This window comes from Bemisia tabaci, chromosome 1, assembly GCF_918797505.1.
Source record: "Bemisia tabaci chromosome 1, PGI_BMITA_v3".
Lineage (NCBI taxonomy): Eukaryota > Metazoa > Arthropoda > Insecta > Hemiptera > Aleyrodidae > Bemisia > Bemisia tabaci.
Window position 1 is genome coordinate 68,943,762 of NC_092793.1, and position 21,000 is coordinate 68,964,761.

At 41.6% G+C, this 21,000-nt stretch overlaps 1 protein-coding gene and 1 long non-coding RNA gene across 6 annotated transcripts in view; one reads left to right on the forward strand and one right to left on the reverse strand.

Annotated features, from left to right (window-relative positions):
* Positions 1–21,000, reverse strand: part of cyst (rho guanine nucleotide exchange factor 18 cysts) — a 139,001-nt gene that overhangs the window by 108,705 nt on the left and 9,296 nt on the right. The gene's annotated exons all lie outside the window — the stretch shown is intronic.
* Positions 10,226–19,859, forward strand: LOC140225994 (uncharacterized). The gene is made up of 3 exons (XR_011900797.1): positions 10,226–10,563; positions 13,405–13,549; positions 17,380–19,859. It is a non-coding gene; the product is annotated as an uncharacterized lncRNA (long non-coding RNA).

Consider the following 21,000-nt stretch of genomic DNA (forward strand, 5'->3'; position numbering starts at 1 on the left):
AACCTGAGCCGGTGTGCGGAAACTATTCATAAGGCTGTGTTCATAGTCGTTCCTGAAACGGCAATTTTCCTTAGGAAAGCTCCATTATAGTTTACATTGTGATGAATGGAGCTTCAGGGAGACTCTTAACGTAGCATCATGAAAAGGACGATTTTTGCAAACCTCGAGTATCGTTCAGCGGATAATAACTTCGGAAATGTATCCTTCAAAGGGATCACAATGATTCATTACTGCAAAAAATTCCAAATACAAAAGAAAATGTCGAACGAGTTGGGTACATTCTACCTTTGAGTAGTACCTTAGAGTTCGTCGAAATCATAGAATTTTTTCTTCCGTATTTTATACTTTTTGCGGTGGCAAATCATTGTAGCCCCCTGCAGCTTGGCTGCTGTAGTAACCGAATTTTCTTTTCTACGAACAACAACAAAATTTTACCCCTGTTTGAGGTACTACACACCTAAACAGCGAAAGTGAGATATTTGGCGCAGCAAACCAGGAAAAACCCTCCCGATTTTCGCGGGACCGTAAAAATGAGCTGACTTCCTCATATCGGTCAAAATATACTATCCCGTCCATATTTTCCCACTTGTTTACATCGTCCATAACCCTTAAAAGTATTCGGGGAGGGGGGAGGGGCACTAGTGCGTTTCGCAACAATGTAAAAGCGCACATCGGGAACTCTATTTCTTTTCAACTTTCCTGGATCGCGGACTGACAACTCATTGGTGACTAGTCAGAGCCACTGGTCAGCCGGCTGGTCGCTGCAAGTCTGCACGTCTCCGCTTCCCCAACGTTGTCGCCTCGTTCAGGAACTTACACGAGCTCATCAAATAAATCAACTCAAAATTTACGGATTTTGTTGCACGATATGACAATGACGCGCTTCCTATTCTCATTTCAACGTCACACAGTTGTTCAATTGTGTATAACACGTTGTCACTATCGTGTCCTCCTGGACGATCAGCGGTTTCTTCGGACACTTGTCCAAGATGTACCTCCTGAGAAATTGCAATGTTTGCGGGTCTTGTCTACTGTTCACTGGAGAAAAGTACCACAAACTTGTCCAGAATTCACAGGAAAACAAAGGACGCCGCCTCTGAGATAGAATGACCCAATAGAGCAGCATATCTGTAGCTCTTTCGATGACGAAAATTTAGGGGTGGCCCTTTGGAAAGCGAGCAAAGCTTACTTGTTCAGAGCTATTTGGATATGGAAGATTTAATCTACGACGGACAATGATGAAGCAATTACCTAGCAAAGGAAATTGGGTTAATGTCCGTTAGAGAAGTTTGAGAGAAATTGGCATACTCTCAACACGTCCTCCGCTCCAAAATTTGGCAAGACGACCATTCTGTATTTATCGTATATCTCATTGTATCTTCTGTAATTATGCTTCTCTAGTTTTCCGCGAATTCTTTGGGTCTGCAAAATTTCTTCCACACCTTTTCGTTATTCTTCATTCCCTCATTCCCTCATGAATCCCAGCCAATATGTCCGATATTCTTCGATGATGATCGTTCGATTTAGGAACCAAGGCTATCCTCAAAACCATTTTAGAGAGCAAAAGAGGATGACGTAACAAGTTTTTCCTCACACTTTCGTGTTTTTCTTGACATTTCCAGGTTTTCTTTGGATTTTTAAAATTCCCTGACATTTCCCGATATTTCCTGGCTTTGGCAACCCTGTCAAATTGATTGTTTTTTCTATGAACGGGAAGTTTGAATTTACGCATCGAAAAACGTTAATATCGTGCGGTTAGGGGTCAACTTGGGTAATTGAGGCGTGGGGTGCTGAAAGGGCATTTCTTAATTGCGATTTCTCAGAATTTCCGTGAGCGTTTCATCCACTATAATAAAAGCAAATGCATGGAGTTCGTTAAAACGTTCACTGAATTTTCTTTATTTTCTTAGCATATTCTAAAAACTAAACATTTCAGAAAATCCACCCTTTAGTTACCTCTCTAAAATATAAATTAGCGGTGAAGATTCCGGAATACCGCAACCAAGAAATGCCCTTCAAGCACCCAACATCTCTATTTCCGTTGTGCAAATCCATGCTTTACGTGCGTTTTCATGAGGAAAGATAAAATCATAATGCTAAATGCACCTTGTCGAGTGTTAGTGGTCTATTCTCAATCGGGCTGTTGCATGATCCTGGAATTCCTTAATAAAAAAATTATTTCCGACGAAACTTTTAGTGAAGAGCACGTTTCCGTGCGCAAAAAAGCTGGAAACAGCTTTTTTGACCGACAAAAATGAACTTAAAGTTGTGGGGATGAGAGGAACATATCTCATTGGCTTTCTCCTTATGACGTCATATAAGGAGACCACCCATGGTTTCAACCGTCGTGAATCTAATGTATCATGACTGTTGAACGACCGATATTTATATAAATAAATACTCGCAGGTGAAAGGATCACGGCGGTCAATGATTCTTGTGACGTCACGAAATCTGTTGGCGCGATATTTTTCCGTTTGAAATGGAGTTGAACGTACGGCAACTTTGGAGAGCGTTTTCCCACCTAAAATTTGATTAAATGAAAAAAAGGTAAGAGACGGGTTTCCTCGTGTTTGGTGTATTTTACGAAAATGAATTTTTAAAAAAAAGTGCAAGAGACCTTTTCCGTGATTTTCCTACATATTTTTTCCGGGCGGTGTCTTGAGCTCAAGCTGGAGCTGGACCATCTCCGGCTCCTGCACTGCCGTGCTAAGGAAGAACGCCGTATGAACATTCGAGAGTTGCCAAATTTCCCTAGATAAAACGTGTCTTTTTGACGACATTCACCCACCTTCTTTTTAGAAATTTGCAGAGATTTTTGACTAAATTTCGTGCAAAATTGTCTGGAATTTTTGGGGGGAAAATATTCACAATTTTCCTAGTACAGGGTGTCTACTAAAACAGGCTGGCCAAAAATCAGTACTTTTCCAGTATACTTTTTCAGTACATTCCCAAGAAATTCAGTACCTCCACAACAGGAAAATTCAGTACTTTTGCAATACATTCAACTGACGAAATTCGAAAAATTTCACAAATTTGAATTTCCCGCTCAAATTGCGACAAAAATGAAAAAAATTCCGGACTTCCTTGCAAAATTTTCGCACTTTTTCAAGTACTTCCGGACCGCCCTTGAAAAATCAGTACTATTTCCGGACTTGTAGACGCCCTATAGCAAATTCGGTTTTTAACGAAAGAAACTTAGCAACGTCTGAAGGCTCATACGGCGTTCTTCCTCAGCATGGCAGTGCAGCGATCCGCGTTTCCGATCAACTTGCTCCTTGGAGGGCGGACATGGACTCGGCTGCGACGCGACGCGACTCGCGTCGCCCGGTCGGCGACTCCGCTTCGCACCGCGTCGGCAGCCGGGGCCGGGAATCGCGACTGGGAACTCGTCCTTGGCACGACTGCTGCAAGGACTCAGCGCCTGACTCCAACTGCATCTGCACTCTGCACTGCTCCATTAAAGCCGGCTGGATCTCGACGGTCGGTGCGGTGGACAGACGGAACCGTACCGGCCGGCAACACGCCATCACCTTCCCAACACGCTGCGCCCGACCCGACCGAGGCCGCGCGTCCATGCGCGGTTTCGGCTCCGATTTATGCTAACGACCCGTGACCGCTATTCGTCATACCCTTAACCCCGCCACCCGCGGAAATCCCGCTGTACACGATGCTTTCGTCCACGACGCACAGTACATCAAGCCGATAGGAAAGATCGGACAAGATTTGGAAACTTTAAACGCTTATAACTCCATTTATACGAAACTTTGAGGTTCGAAAAGTGGTTCCATTGGTTTTCTCGTGAGATTTTCTTCTGAAAGCACCCCTTGAAATTTAAAATCTGACGAAATAAACATCGAAATTTGTAGTATTGGTCAAAAATTTCATGTCCTACCTCCCTAATTGACTCGATCCACTGTGCGACGGCTGGCTAATGTTGCGGCAACATTGTCGCGCGGTACTAAATTACCGTAATATCGTCGTTTCCAATATCGATGGCCAAGCTGTGAAACAACGTATCTCCGTTTGCGACGTAGCAGACTTCCTATCGTACTTTATTTTTGCTTTGGAAAACTCAACGTATGTCAACGTCGTTGCGTTTTAAAATGTTAAGTCCAATAAACTTTGTTTGATAATACTTAACCAAAAAAGTAAAAATTGCAGGCAAAATATATATATATTTTTTTTCGATTAAAAAATAACCCTGTAATTAGTCCATCATTCCCCCTATAGTCTATAAAAACCACCCGTTTCAACCGATGGATACTTCCATTTTTTTGTCTTCTTTGTTGACAGTTTTGATTATCAGTTTCAATAATCAGCCCGTAGCTGTGCATAGAAAAAACGCCGCAAGCGCATTCCAACGTTATGAAACCCCAGTTGAAATATTAATTTTGGAGGGAAATTATGAATATCCCTCTTTAAAAATTTCAGAAACCCTAGATTAGGTATAATATCGTGCGTGGTATGGTGCGTACATTTCCAACCATGTCTCGTGATCCATTAATACGAGCGACACGCTATTCGTTTGCAGTTAATGATGAAGGCGCACTGTAAGCAACTATTCGTGCTCGATGGATGCCCAAGTTGCATACTTGAAGGATTGAAGGCGCTTCGAGTTTCATAATGCCACCTACAATGGTGCGTGGTGCGTGCAACGCGCTGTTAGGATTTATATCCGCGACGAAAAGTTAAATACGAAAATTTTTGATATGTTCAACGTGTTCTGCTTGAAATTTTGAAGAAAACTTATGTTCTGCAGTACGTCATTTCTAACCAAGTCTCGTGATCGATCCAAATGCGAGCGACACGCTATTCATTCGAGGTTGATGATGAAGGCGCACCGCAAGCAACTATTCGTGCTCAATGGACGCCCGTGTTGCATATATAAAGGAGTGAAGGCGCTCTGAGTTTTCTTACGAAACCTTTACGATAGTACGTGCAACGCGCTGTCAGGATTAATATCCACAACGATGAGTTAATTATGCAATTTTTCCGATACGCTCAACAAGCTCCGTAGATGTCCCCTCTAAAATAAATCAGCGGGAAAAAACTTACGAGATTTTCTCAAATATATTTAATCAGAGATGAGGCAACACCCGAATGCTCATACGTCGTTCTTCCTTAACAGAGAAGTATGCTGCCGTGCTGGGGAAAAACGTCGTATGAGCCTTCAAGCGTTGCCAAATTTCCTTGGATAAAACACGAACTCCCTGGTAAACTTGTGGATATTTTCCCTCCAATTTTTCAGATAATTTTGCTCGCAATTTCACCAACAATTCCTGAAAATTTAAAGGAAAAATATTCATACCGTTCTCAAACATAAAAATTTTATCGGAGGAAATGCGGCAACTCTTGAATGTTCATACGGTGTTCTTCCTTAGCACGGCAGTATGACGCTCGGTCGAGTGAGGCGAAGGATTTTAGAATCATTGTACAACTTCGCGTCGAGATCCGAGAGCCGTGGGTGTTGAAATCCTTGAGGGCGATGCCGAGCTGAGCTTAAAATGTTCAATTTACCAATCGATTAATCATAGAAGATCGGTGTGATGTCATCGAATGATGCGCCGAGCAGCCAACAAATCCAAACTGGGGAAAGTCAAAATGTCCTTTGCGCCGTCAGGGGACCCGAGTTGTGAAGCATGTCTGCTGATTTCGCGACCCGCGGGTCGCGTAGAACGTAGGGCGAACCTTGGGCAATCACGGAGAGATCACTCTGTATTTTTACATTATTCGTTTTTTCCATACATTATTCCCGAAATTTTGAACAAAAGCGAAGAACAGCCGATTCGGACTTTCGATGAGGCGGTAACGCCAATCACGAGCTCGATCGAAGTTTTAAAATTACTGTAACGCTGCTAGAAGCGTTCCTTAGATTCGGCGCATTTTCCTTCACTGGAAAAAAAAAAAAAACACATTGTACCTAGAGTCCGGACTCTTAAAAACCTCGACAAGAAAAAATACTCTTGATTCAATCAGATTTAAGCTTAAATCAAAAGGAAATCCGCTCAAATTAAGAGGCTTGGTTCTTAATTTAAGCAAAAGTCCGATTGAATCAAGAGTATTTTTTATTGTCGATGTTTTTAAGAGTCTGGACTCTAGATCCAGTGTGTGTTTTTTTTTCAGGGTTCACTGAGAGATGAACTGAAAATGCTCGATTTCATTAACTACGGATTAAAAGATTTTTCTGAATTTATGTGGCCCTTGAAATCTAGTTTTCTTTGAAATTTGTTCATCTAATTAAAATGAGCTAACTGATTCAGGTCAAACAGCAAAATTCGCTTCATTGGAAAAAGAAACGATACCGCGGAGAAGGCAGTGAGTGCGCAAAAATTGACGTCGTCACAGAAAAAACAGAAGTAAGTCCATTTGTGTCGCGAGGGATAAGTAAAATGGTGCCCGATTTCTTACCCCAAAAAGTTCGTTGTAAATGCTGTGTTCAAACGTTTCGACTCAAAACGCAAACACGACATGCTATCTTGCCTAATATGAAGTGAAAAAGGCTCTTTTCAAATAACTGGAAATAAAATTCGTCGATTTTTAATAATTTGAACAAATTCTGAGAGTCAGAGTTGCCACAGAATTTAGAAAATGAAATTCCCTGATATTTCCCATACACATTTTGGTGAAATTCCACGACGATTAAATATATGCCACAAAAACGTCAAACCCATTCCTGAGCAAATAATTAAAGAAGATCCAACAATTTTTCCCTGACATTTCCAGGTTTTCCCTGACTTTTTAAAGTTTCCCGGTGTTTCTCGGTATTTCCTGACTTTGCCAGCTCTCTGGTGTCTTTGCGATGAATTTTGACAATTTCCGACAGACGGGATCCTTGAAGTGAAATTTTCGCTCCTTTCGGTAACACGACAGTTTTAATTTTCGGTTAAAAAATAACGTCATTGATCTGCGGCGTCTGTCAACGATGGCCCGATATTTTCTCTCTCCGGTCTTTTCACAGCGATGCGGCCGCCCCGTCGGACAACACCAACCACCGGGAGGCGCGAAAATTAGGTAACGAAACAAGAGATAAATTAGTCGGAGAGACCGGAGATTAGCGCGCGATTCACACGCGCGCTCGGGAGAGAATGTAGGCGCTATGGTGGTTGGGGGGGGGGGGGGGGGGGGGGCAGTGAAAAGTCATTAGAAGCGATTCTCACTGCATTCGGCGTTGCGGAAGTGGATCCCGGAGTGGGAACGGGAGATCACGTTCGTCTTTCGTCGATGAGTGGTGATTCCGAGGATTTATCAACGTTTTACGACGGCCGCAGCGACTCTTAAAACGTCATCCGACGCGCGCGACGGTGACGTTAACGCTACGTCAGCAGACTGGCAGGGACCGAATTTCGTTGGTCTTTCCACCATACTTCAATATTATAAGTCGAATTATCGCGATCGAATATCATTCACCGTTGAATGATATTCGACGATTGTGCATTTTTTTTCAATGATAATCGACTTCTTCGTTGGTCTCACCAGAGACCGTTGAAATCCATCAATTTGACATTTCGAATTCACCTCGGGATAAAAAATTATACACCTCCGGAAAGAACGTGAAAAAGAGGGTGCAACAAGGCATACACTTTCTCAATGGTCACTATATCTTTAAATAGATCTGGTTTAAAAATAAACGAATTAGATTACAAATGTCCGATAGACCAATTCCGAAATTTTGTCGCAAATCTCAACTTTGAAAGTCAAGACCTCTATTTTCGACTTCCTTGGGACCTGGCTTTGAGCCGATGATTCCTCAGGGTCAATGATCTATACCTTCCCGCGGTCCCTAACTTAGTTACACCTACTCTTAAGGGGGGTTATTAAGGGGCCTTCCCTAAATTACGTAACCCACTTTTTCGGTATTTTTGACACCCCCCCCCCCCCCTGAAATGCTTTAGTGAGGTAGGCATCCATTCACACATAAAAACAAAATAGGGTAACGCTTTTCTCGACCCCCTCTTTTTAGAGCGTTAGGTGCTTTGGGGACGGCTGGCCTGATGCCACCCGGCAGACATTTCAAAATTTCTGACAGTGACCGCGTACTCCGACTTTTCCCGAAAGCTGACAGCCGGGCTCGTCGCGACGACGTGGTTGCATCCCGGGTCCCCCACGCCGCGCCGCGCTACGACGCGACGTCTCCCCATTATGCCCCCCCCCCCCCCCCCCCCGCACATGGCCCCATCACTATTCTCCGGAAATTGTGTCTCGATGCTCCGATAACGACGCGCCAATCAACACCAGTCACTTGTTGCCATCGTCTCGGCTTACCTGCCAAGGGGCGAGCGTGTGCCTCACGCCGTCTCAGAGTTTAATTCAATTAGCGAAACAGGATCCACCGCCGCGCTGACGATAAGGAGTTCCGAATTCAGGGATTCGATAGTGACGTCATCTTGATACTTCGCGACGTCGCACAGTGCGGCATCCTCGTGGACGATGCGGACAAAAATCGGTAAAAGACACTTAACTTTAAATAATGAAGATAGTGGCACCGACATAGGAAAACCCTTCGGCGCTATCAAAGTAAGACACTCGAGGAATAAGAAAATGTTATATCTCCGGTTTTTTCGCGCAGTTTTCGAGAAAAATTCATTTGAGGTTGGCAACCTCGAATTAGCCCTATGTTGACAACTCAAGCAACGTGAAACACACAAACTTTAACTTCATATATCTCTTGATAGTCGCAAAAGTCGCAAGATCTTTTGGGTAGAATTGGAGTTGGATATCTGAGGATTAAGAAAATGTCGACCACCCAGAGCATTTTGCGTTTCAAGCGAGGCATCTTCATTTGAAATTGACGTCTTTTTCCCGTGTTTTTCTTGTGGACCAACGATTCTCGACCCATTTCCCGACTTTCCACCCAAATTTGGAGTAGTTTAGAGCGAAAAACTTGGAAATGAACCAAAATTAAGAGTCAGTAATATCTTCAAGATGACAAACTCAAAAAAAAAAAAAAAAAACATTGAGTAGTCGAGTTGTGAATTTTCGATTTTTGTCAACAGAGGGACGCACTGTGCGTCGCGTCGGCCGGAACTGGAGACGGCTTCCGACGGATAAGATTTGAGGCGCTACGCTGGGTGCATGAATGAGGGGCACTCAATAGGTTGCGCCGTTTCAGAATCTACAACACTGATTTTTTTGAAGGGAAACTAGAGGATAATTTTTCTCCAACTGTTGTTTACAGTTTTCTAAATTATGAAGAATATCCAGAAAAAATGGAACTGGAAAAGTGGAAATAATGGAGGCTCTACAAACTTTTGACTATACTTGCGCAAGTTCCCAAAATTTAAGAATATTCAAAGGCTTGAATACTTAAAAAAAAAAAAAAATAAAAAGGTACATAAAAGGGCCTTTAAGGCGCGGCGAATCCTGTGAGACGTTACGTACTTCTACACAATTAGATCGAAACGCGATGTAGACAATGAGCCTCCTTGATAAATGAGGTCAGACTGCAGTATCCGAAGATCACGACTTTAAGTACCTTACAATGTAAGCAAGGTACTTTCGCGTTTACATATACGCGAATCAAAATTTACCGATCCGCTCGTAGCATTAGCAAAGCAGAGGGGCAAATATGCGATTAATTCAGACTTCAGAGACGTCGCGCGAAAAGCGGATCGTTGCTTCAGACTCTTTAAGCCGATTTCAGTTATCATCGTCCAAACACTTACTTGGGTGGCCACTTAAGATGGTGGCACGGTTGCAATTATTTAAGAGAAATGAAATTTCGAGATTTCAAGTTAGGAAATTTCAGCTTTATTTTTCTTTCTTTCACGGGAAAAAAGACACATTGGATCTAGAGTCCAGACTCTTAAAAACATCGACAAGAAAAAATACTCTTGATTCAATCAGGTCAAGAACCAAGCCTATTAATTTGAGCGGATTTCCTTTTGATTTACGCTTAAATCTGATTGAATCAAGAGTCCTTTTTCTTGTCAATGTTTTCAAGAGTCTGGACTCTAGAACCGATGTATTTTTTTCCCAGTGTTTTTTTAAAAAATAAAATGTGACTACTACAAGAATATGTCTTGTATGTTTCTACACGATTTAAAAAACTAAATAATTTCATTAAATACACAAATTAACGTTAGATAATCAGTAATTTCAGTAAAATTAATGGACGACATAGATGCGAAATATATGAGGATGTGTCTCCAATAAGATTAAAATGCAGTTTATATAATTCAGATGAATACAATGATACATATAGCTGTACCAGTATAAGTGTGTTTGCTGTTCATTTTCCACAAATAAAAACAAATCGTTCCTCTTTTGCATTGACTGTGTTTTTGAAGTGAAAATTGTATATCTTAGCTACTACAGAGTATGAAATGTTTCATAGCCTCATGAAACGCATGTTTGAAATTTCGAATCGTTCATATTTCTCATTTCACTCGTGCAACCCTGGATTAAGATAGTTTTCGGATCCGACCGCGCGGTTGAAATCATGTGATCTTGTTCAGCGAATCCCGGTTGCTAGTTTGGGTTATTTGATCGAATGGATCGTTTCCGTATGTGAGGCAATCTTGTTTCGATGGTTCAATCTGTTTGACTATTAGGAAACGCTGATTGTAAGTTTCTACGTCCAATATTCGCAGTCGAGATATCGTCTTTCAAAATACACACTGGATGACGTCATCTGCCGTGTTTTTGAAAGGAAGATGAAGTGATTGTTTACAAAAGATTTGGTAAGAAGAAACATACTCAAAGACGCGTGTGCAGTTTTGTTCGGCTCAGCTCGGTCCAATTAACACCTACACGGATAAAATTAAATTGCTGATTTAACATTCAAGTACTAAAAAAAGTGACTGCAACGTTTCAACGTAGATTTTACAACAAAAAATGCTACTTTAACCACTATTGTAAACTAATGTAACCACGAAGGTGGTTAAAGAAGCATTTTTTTGTTGTAAAATCTACATTGAAACATTGCAAGAAGCATTTTTTGTTGTAAAATCTACATTGAAACATTGCAAGAAGCATTTTTTTGTTGTAAAATCTACATTGAAACATTGTAAGAAGCATTTTTTTGTTGTAAAATTTACATTGAAACATTGCAGTTTGCAGTCACTTTTTTCAGCAGTTGAATTGTTAAATCAGCAATTTAATTTATTCCGTGTAACGTCAAAGTCAGCGGTTCCATGAATCGTAATATTTATTTGCTGTCGATTCTATGATGGACCTGGTGTCATCTTCATTTTCAGTTCGAGTACCCGAATCTACATCTTTCACGGAAAATACATACGATTTAGAAAAAAAATTCCGTTCAAAATTTGCCCATTTTTGTGTGTAATCAGTATGACAATAAATGGAATTTGCAGTTATGGATGCATGACAGGTCCTACCAAAAGTTCTATTTGCGAGTGGAAATTTGGCAACGTTCAAATGTAGTTACGTTTTTTCGCCGAGGAAATGACGGATTGATGTGAGCCTTCTCTTGGGCAGGTGTGCTTGCACACGGCCGATTTTTTTTGTCTAATTTATGGTAATTTGGCAGGAAAATTTAAATTACCATTATAACGGCCCACAGGAGCACCATGTGTTGATTGCGGTGACTAAATTAATCCAAAAGACTGCAAATAATCCGATAAGAATTAAATGCCGCACGGACGTCACTGTACTTAGCGACATACTTGGGATAGCCGTTGAGATCAGCATTCGTTTTACCTTCACTCCATCATCTGTGTTTAAAACATACAGAGTATCCCAGATCGACGCCCAAAGTGAAAAATGCGTATCTCGATTACGGTGTTTCAAAATCTCCGCTACTTTATATTTTTAGGTGATTCCTCTAAGAATGTGAACAAACGTCGATAAAACGAACAGTTTGGTTGAATACGAGTTCTACTTTTCTCTTTTCGTAAAAACAGAGATGCAACCGTGTAGAATCGTACTTCAGCAGTCTATTGGTGAAAAATCTCTCCGAAAACTCTAAACAAAAGCCAAATAAGACTAAAGGCCAAAATTCCAGTTCAATTTGACTAATCGAATGCAATATTTCTGCAGTATGTCACTCCTTTCGGTGACGTTGCAAGTTGTCAACGATCAATGGTGTCAACAAACCCAAAATCTGATCATAGAGCCAACGATTGTTGACGTCGTGGTCAGGCAGTAAAACGTAAAAATGGGCCCTGACAATGGTGTCAACGATCACGGTGTCAACAAACAGAAAAACAAGTCTTCCTTACAAGTAAAAATAAAAAACTAAGTCAATAAGAGAGGTTTGGGTCACGTATAAATATATTAGGTTAGCTTAGGTTAGGGGGTAGATACGGTTAAAGTTAGGTTGGGTATAAAGCTGGGGAAAGTTAAGTTTACTGAAAGTGGGCTAGGTCCATAAGGTTATGTAAGGTAAAGTTGGGTTAGAGCAAATAGCACAAGAAAAACGAGACTTTAAAGTTGAAAAATGTTATAGATGGAGGATTTAAGTTTCGTTGACACCGTGATCATCTTTAATAGGTGTCAGAATTTTTCATTGTTGGATGATCATGTTGCCACCAAAAATTATAGAAACACTGTTTGTTGACACAGTGCTATACGTAATCCTATTTTCCGTCTTGTTACGCTACCATACCGCACAGTTTGTGTTCGAAAAGCGGTCGTTCTCTCTACGGAAAAAAACCATCTGTCCTGCAAAATTGAAGATTCTAAAAATCGGTCAAGTGCCGTGCGTACTCTATGAAAAAGGGATCAGACCACTCGTCACCCCTCTGACATCAGGGCGTGCCTCAATTTCTACGTGAGCCCTATTCTCCATATAAACCCATGCATTCTGTGGATCATGCGGAAATGAGATACGCCCTAACGCCAGAAGAGGGACGAACTGAGCTACGGCGGGAACCTTTTGGTCGAATTCATTGCATCCCTTTGTTTCAACTAAGTGCAAGCGCCCCTTAAAAAGAAGTTTCAGATTACAGAGTTAAGTATTGATGAACGCTTCAACAATTTCCCTGAGGGATCATTCAACGAGAGTTGGAGTTTAAAAGATGAAGGGTCCTGGGATGAAGGGATGGAGGAACGTAGATGTGCAAAACTATAGAGTACACTTACTACAGCAGTACATCTGTTCGAGCTTTATACATGCAATTCTAACAATACGCCCCAGTTTCGATGGGGCCACGTACTTGTGTCAAAAAAAAGCGTATCCATGATGCAATGGTGCAAAATTTCCGATGATATTTTACTTGTTTCAAAAAAATCTTTTCGAAGATAGGTTTAGATGGAGAAACACCGCGATTGATTTCAACGAATCGGTAAAAAATGGCTGAGATGGTGATTGAAACATCAACACTCCGAGCGTTTCTTTTGCCCACCCCATCCCAGATATACATAAAAAAAATTCTAGAAATAAGACTGTCGATTAGACAACCAGGCGGAGGGTACTTGAAAAATGCAAGTTTCATTTTTTTCAGGTGTGGCGCGTGGAGAGGCATGGATTACGATTTACGCTGGGCAGTGTTGTCAGACCTACCGATAATTCGAGATACTTTTCTGGAGTGGCGAGTGAGCTGGATTAGGGAGTTGTCCAGTGAATCGAGTCGAGTGTTTACCTGATGAGTAAGTACTCAAATACTGTGCTAAGGAAGAACACCGTATGAACATTCGGGAGTTGCCAAATTTCCCCGGATAAAACATGTGTTTTTGGTGAAATCTATGTGTATTTGTTCTCAAAATTTTCAGATGAATTAGATTAAATTGCGTACAAAATCGTCTTAAAATTTTGGAAACCGAAATTCGCAATTTTCCCAGTAAATTCGGTTTTTATCAAAGGAAACTTGGCAACGTCTGAAAGCTCATACGGCGTTCTTCCTTAGCACGGAAGAATAAGGGTCTCACTCTCCTGTCCATCCGTTAAGAATCGAGAGAGAATCCTAGGGGGAAAACTTTAATTTAAACACCTGAACTCTAAAACTTTTATTCTGCATTTCCATAGGGTGACTCGTCGGTTTCCCGAACATTAACGGATACAAATGTTTTGCCTGGCTCTTTCTGGCCGTCACCTCAAAATGATTTTTTTAAATGTATGGATAAGTATAAAAGTCACATTGTTCCTCAAAGAGTTGAAAATCTGAAAACCTCCGACCCCCCCCCCCCCAAAAAAAAAAAAAAAAAAAATTGACCTCTGCAATCTTTAAGGCACTACCACAATATGGCCATGCAGTTGAGAACTATTCGACTACATTTTATGATAAGGAACTGCAACTACTACAGGGTGTCTACTAAAACAGTCTGGACAAAAATCAGTACTTTTACAGTACTTTTTCAGTACATTCCCAAGAAACTTAGTAGCTCCACAGCGGAAAAATTCAGAACTTTTTCAGTACCTCCAATTGACGAAATTCGACAAATTTCAAAAATTTGAATTTCTAACTCACATTGCGACAAATTTAAAAGAATCCGGGAAAAATTCCGGTCCTTTTTGCGGAATTTCCGCACTTTTTCAGTGCTTAAAGACAGCCCTTAAAAAATCAGTACTATTTCCGGAAATTCCGGTATTGTAGACACCCTGCACTAGCTCATCCGTAAAAACACTCATATGCATAGGGATAATCATGTCACATTCGTCGTTTCTAAACCGAGCTAAATATTGTAGTTCCAAACTGCATAACGCAGTCCAATTTGCATCCCCGAACAAATCCCTTCGCACGTTTCGACAAAGGTAATTAACCGCACCGAGTGGCAACGTTGGGCGCCGCGGCGGAGCGCCACCGCGTGTCACTCGGGCGAATCGATTTCGGCCACAACTGCCGCGCTGGGCAAGAACCGCTCAACTCCGACGGGAACCCCCGCGCAGATAGGCGCGAGCACGGCGGACAAAAAGAGACGCCTGGCCCGGGGAGAAGACGAATCAGGGGCCATTATTCGTGGCGGACGACCGCGAAAAAATTACGCGACAATCCAAACACCGCCGGGGTGATAATGGACGGAGGCAGCTGACGCTCGACAGGGACGCCCTGCCCCCCCCCCCCCCCCCCCCCCGGGCCGATCTCCGAATAATGGAATAATGAAATCCATTAATATTCAATTCCCGCCGACCACCGCATATGTTGCGAACACGCCGGGTACAGTTATAGCGCCTCGCCTCGGAAACCGCGCATCCGCCGTCGATTCACCGTTGGTGGATAGGCGGTTTCGACAACATCCTTCTTAGGGCTCGACTAGGCTCAGAGGATTGTTGCCAGATAGTGTCGCAAAATATCACATTTCCCCATATAAACCCATGTGAATTACCCACGTTTTATCGCAGGACCCCGGCAACGTTACGTCCAATTGGCCGGGGATTTCCGCTCGCTAGCGCCGTTCGATTCCTCGGTTCGCGAACCGCGTAATTTCAGATTGGATCTTTGAGTAGATACGTTGTTATTGTTTACCGTGGTGGAGAGTAGTTCCTCTCTAGTCCGGTATGTTCCGCGGGTCTCTTCGACTACAATACCGTGATAAGGCCTAGATAGATGATCAAATTCCCGGCCAATTTCGATCAAATTAGACCGTTTGATGACAGTTAGTCACCATGCAACGTTCTTCTTTGGGACAAAATTTGGCGGTCCGGCAAATTTTGATCAAAAGGGAGAGCGATTCCCAACCAATTTCAATCAAATTAGACCGTTTGATGACAGTTAGTCACCATACAACGTTCTTCTTTGGGACAAAATTTGGCAGTCCGGCAAATTTTGATCAAAAGGGAGAGCAATTCCCAACCAATTTCAATCAAATTAGACCGTTTGATGACAGTTAGTCACCATACAACGTTCTTCTTTCGGACAAAATTTTGCGGTCCGGCAAATTTTGGTCAAAAGGGAGTGCAATGCCCAACCAATTTCAATCAAATTAGACCGTTTGATGACAGTTTGTCACCATGCAACGTTCTTCTTCTGGACAAAATTTGGCGGTCCGGCAAATTTTGATCAAAAGGAAGTGTCACCATTCAACATTTATTTTCGGCAAGGATACATTTGGACCGCGTTTAGCGCAGCGGCGGGAGGCACTTTTACTAGGGATCGGACCGCAAAGAGGTCAGGAAGCGTAGCTTCCCAGTTTTTTTTTTAAATCCAAGGATAATTCTTGGAAATCCCTTTTTTGCGAGGTTTTCAGATCGTCAGCGACTTTTTTCCACGTTTCCTAAAACGCTGCAAAGCCTTACATAAACACCAAGAAAACTGGGAGGGGTTGAGCCAGGGGCAGAAGACGAATGAGCGATGAAGTCACTGAAGAGGAAAGATGACGGGAGGAATGACACTCGGGAAGGGGGGGAGGAGGGATGATTGAAATCTTCTAAAGTCGGAGCTAAACAAATTTGTTGCACAGCTCCGTTAGTTGCACCCTTGCAGTAGCGGGGCGAGAGAGAAGCGATTTTTCACGGAAGCCAAGCCGACGAAATAATTAAAAAGAGAGAGCAGTGAGATATGGGAGAGTGGAAAAAGTTGTCGGACAGTGAGGAACGGTCCTGCCAAGAGAGAGCACAAAAAAGGAAAATTGTAGAATTGTTGTAGGGGAAAATTAGGATTCCAAGTAATAAATGCCTTTCAATTTGTAATTATTTCTCTATCATCGATGTCAATAATCAGCTCGCAGGTAACCAAAGCTTTGGTCAGCCGTCATGCGGATTGTGCGGAACTTTTTGTACTTCTTCTTCTTCTCGGCGATTTCAGGCGACGTTAAGTTGCCATACCACCTATAAATACTTCGGTTATCTAGACCGATAACTTTGATGTTCCATATGAGCCGAAGTTGCGTCTTCTCAGTGTGTTTCACTTTGTAAAAATATTTTTTTAAGTGGATGTTGGGTCTGGGGGCTTGGGGAGACTGGTCTGCTTTGTCTATGGTGATGATCGAAAAAAATGGGAAAATCGAGTGATCAAAACAGTAGGCGTCTTCAACAATTGAAACAACTGGCGAAGTAAAAAGGTTCGAAAGACGGACTGGTAAAAATAAAAACAGTCCTTCCATGCCCTGCCTTTTAACAATTCGGTCCAATTGCCTCCCGTTGGAGCAGTTCCGATTCTTGCTATTTGGCAGCACTTTTACCTTTTTCCCCCGTTTAAAAGAATTTAAAACAAGCGTTTAGCTAGCTTCAGTAAAAATCGATACGTATCATGGATTTAAATTGGACGCGTTTCTACCACATAGAACTATGTCCATTAAGACATGAGCCCTGAGACCCATAAGAATACATGCATAACAGGGCTCACATCATAATGCACATAGTTTTGTTTGGCAGAAATACGTTCAATTAAGGAAAACTTTGATGCCAACTCGCGAGAATCGCCAACGCGTTTGAGACAAACTCGGCAAGATGGTGAAGGAATCGAACTTTCGGCATTCCGTACCTCTCATGTCATATTACTTTTGAAACGAGTGATTTCTTGATTTCGACCCTCTCTTTCCAGTGAACCGTGCAAGAACAAGCAGAGAAACTCTCGCTGATACTTCCAGTGAACGAACTTCAGAAAATGCACGCACAACGGCAGCCGACATCGAGTGCCCTGACTAACAGTACCTTCAAACTTGAACTAAAGTTACTGAACTTTAAAAGTAACTAAATCATTCGATTCTTGAAACTTGAATACCACGGCAATTAAGCAATCCTCTAGCGGGACATAAGGTCTACAGTTTCTTTGTCAGATTTTATCACAGCTTTTCCCTACACCTTTTAGTTTGTAAGAGTTTGTTGCGCACGGGAAACACAGACAAAATGTTCATTATTTACGTGATTTTCGAGAATGAATTATGAATGAAACAAAAAAAATTGTGCGATTTTTCCATTGTACATAAGCACTATGCTCTTAAAAACTACAGGGATTCCGTTGCAAAATAAAAATTCCTTGAAACTTTCAAACTAATCGATGCAATTATTTCCTCGTGAACAAATAAACTCCATGAAATTCGGCGACAGCTGATATTTTTCGGTTATCCTTCCCAACTGAAGCTCAAATTTTACATCGAGGACTTTTAAGATATTACCTCAACCAGAGTTTACCCTCGATGACTGAAAAGTTCAAATGCCACTGACGTCAGAAAAGTTTACTTGTTTTAATCAAAGCTCTATTTGCTTTTACGAAACACTCCTAGCCACTCTTTACGGTTCTAATGATTTTCCGTTCTCTCTTTCTTTTCTTTCCTTTTCCTCCTGACAAGCTGAAACAATTCGAATCCTGATGCCAATTGCCTTTAAACTGCATCGTATCTTACAATCGTACCATACAGAAAGCGGCTCTTGACTGTATCGACATCGACTAGTAAGTGCCATCATAAAAAGCTCGTTTTGAATGATCCAAAGCGAGTTTTTAATCATGTTATTTCGGATTTATGATCTAGCTTGCTAAGGACTGATTTCAGTGCGAAAGTATTCTCTCCACGATGTCAAAAAGCAGTAACTCTCAAGGTTGACCTTTGTGGCTCCACTTCACGCCCCCGTCTTAGACCACGCAGCATCTCTCCGCAGTGTTGCCGCAAGTGAATACAAAATTCCTTTTTCCGGAAAAAATAAGTAATTTCAGTAAAAAAGCTACAACGGTGCTCTCTGATATCGGCAACACTGTTTTCGAATGTTGAGAAATATAAAGATTGTAAGTGACTAAATCGTTTTGTGCAAAAGCAGTTTGTGTTCCAAATTTGAGTTTTTTTTTTCATTAATTTTATTTTTTAAAGGTGGGTGTAACCATGTAAGTAGCATTAAGACTCGTTTTCGCTAAGTCAGCCAACAGACCTTGAAGGAATTTTATTTTTCATGTGTTGTTCATGGTAATTTTGTCAACTGAAACTGGAAACTGTCACAATTCTGATTGGAACTTTTCCGATGTTTTTAGGGTGATGAAATGTAAGTAGGTTAACCGCTCCTTAAAGTAGTGGTATCTATCACGGATTTTCCGTACTAGGGTCTCTTGTCAAAAATATTTAAGAGTGTTTTGTCAATTTTTGAAAATTCAAGTATTTATTCAAGTACCTACAAAAAAGGTAAAGAGAGGGATCAAATATATTCAACTACTTTCAAGTATCTGCACGACCCGCACTTGACCCCGTGCTAGGTTACAAGATTACGCACAACTTATCATTTGGATCGCGTTAAGTAGAAAGGAACCAAGCCACGTCACCTATTGCCAAATTTTATTGGGCAGTTCAATTTTTTCATGAAAACGGTCGTGCGGATTTTTGTGAAAATCTCGGTCAATTTTCTGCATAGTGCGAAGCAAAATCCTTGAAATTTTCAAAGGAATCATTACAAACGTTCTCCTATAAAAAATCAAATCTCCCAGTTAAATTTAGCGACAGCTGATGTGGCTTGGTTCCTTTCTGCTGAGTGCGATCCATTTATTTTGCGAATCCCGAAATTCTCAGTTGTGACAAGGAAGCCGGCATCATAACAATTCTGCGTGATGAAGCGTTGGAGTGAAAGGCAAAGGGATAGAGTTCTGCCCTCGAAGCGAGAGATGAGTGATGAGAGTTGAACGGTGATTCACCCTCGCGCTATTCAATTACTTGTGTTTTGTTCTGGATTTTGGTGTCTTCATTAATGTTCCTCTGCTCAGGGACTTAAACTGCCGTGCTAAGGAAGAACGCCGTATGAGCCTTCAGACGTTACCACGTTTCCCTCAATAAAAACAGAGATTACTGGGAAAATTGTGAATATTATTTTCTCAAATTTTCAGACAATTTTTGATACTATTTAATCTACAATATCTGAAAATTTCAAGGAAAAATATGCATGTACTTTGTCAAAAATGCAGGTTTTATCAAAGGAAATTTGGCAACTCCCGAAGGTTCATACGGCGTTCTTCCTTAGCGCGGCAGTAAAGTACATAGAGGCTCCCACTCACGAGTTTATCAAGTTGCTTTTCCCGTCGTTAAATTGCGTTTGCAGGATGTCTACTAAAACAGGCTGACCAAAAATCAGCACTTTTACGGTAATTTTTCAGTACATTCCCAAGAAATTCAGTGCTCCCTCAACAGAAAAATTACTTAAGTACTTTTTCAGTACCTCCAATTGACGAAATTCAGCAAATTTCAAAAATTTGAATTATCCGCTCAAATTGCGACAAAAATGAAAAAATTCCGGACCTTCTTGCGGCATTCCGTACTTTTTCAGTACTTCCGGACCGCCCTTAAAAAATCAGTACCATTTCCGTACTTCCCGGACTTGTAGACATCCTGGTTTGTGAGATGAAAACAAACACCGTGCCTGAAACACACACTCTGATTCAGTTTCTGATTTTTCGTTTACTCATTGGCGACATATGGAGACTAGGCCCTCCCTTCTGCGGATAATCGTGCTGAAATATGCGCTAAGAGTGATACACATCTTGCGAGAGAGTTAGGCATGCATCTTGGTTGGTCTCTGGGGTACGGTTGTTTCGACTTTTAAGGACTGAGATTGTCTACTCTCAGAAATGAAGGCGAGGCAGGTTTCGTGGTATGGTGAAATTTTTGGTTTGCGTTTAGTCGTCTAGGTAACAATACCTCCTCTGGGTATAAGAGGTCGACATAGGCTTAACGAAAAAATAAAGTGAAGGATTCTGGCCAACCTTTAGGAGTTTCATTCATGAAGTCTTTCCTTGAACAGATCCTTTCTCTTTGGCTTTATTGTGATAAAGCGAGGCTCAAAGAAACCCTTAACCACAGCATTAGAAACAGGACAATTTTTGCCAACCTCCTAGTGAACCTCCCTTAATGAGAATATAAACCAAATTGGTCCTCCTGAGAAAACAGAGACTTAAAATGAAGACGAAGGATGGTTCATGGAGCAGACCTTTTTCACCTCTTTGAAAGAGAGCTCTTAAGTACAGGGCTTTACGAGTTCTTATTTCAGGACAATCGGGGACTTTTTAGAAAAAATGTTGATCTTGAGAAATCGCGGTACGAGTAGCACACACAGAACGCTAAAACTCAAGCAGGGGTGAGAAAACATCTATCCGAGAGATTACCCATGGTGAAGGACTGGATCGAAAGATAGTTCGAATCGAAAACGTGGCTCGAAAATTGCGTTTTCCAGGAATTTGACCCTTTACTCATAG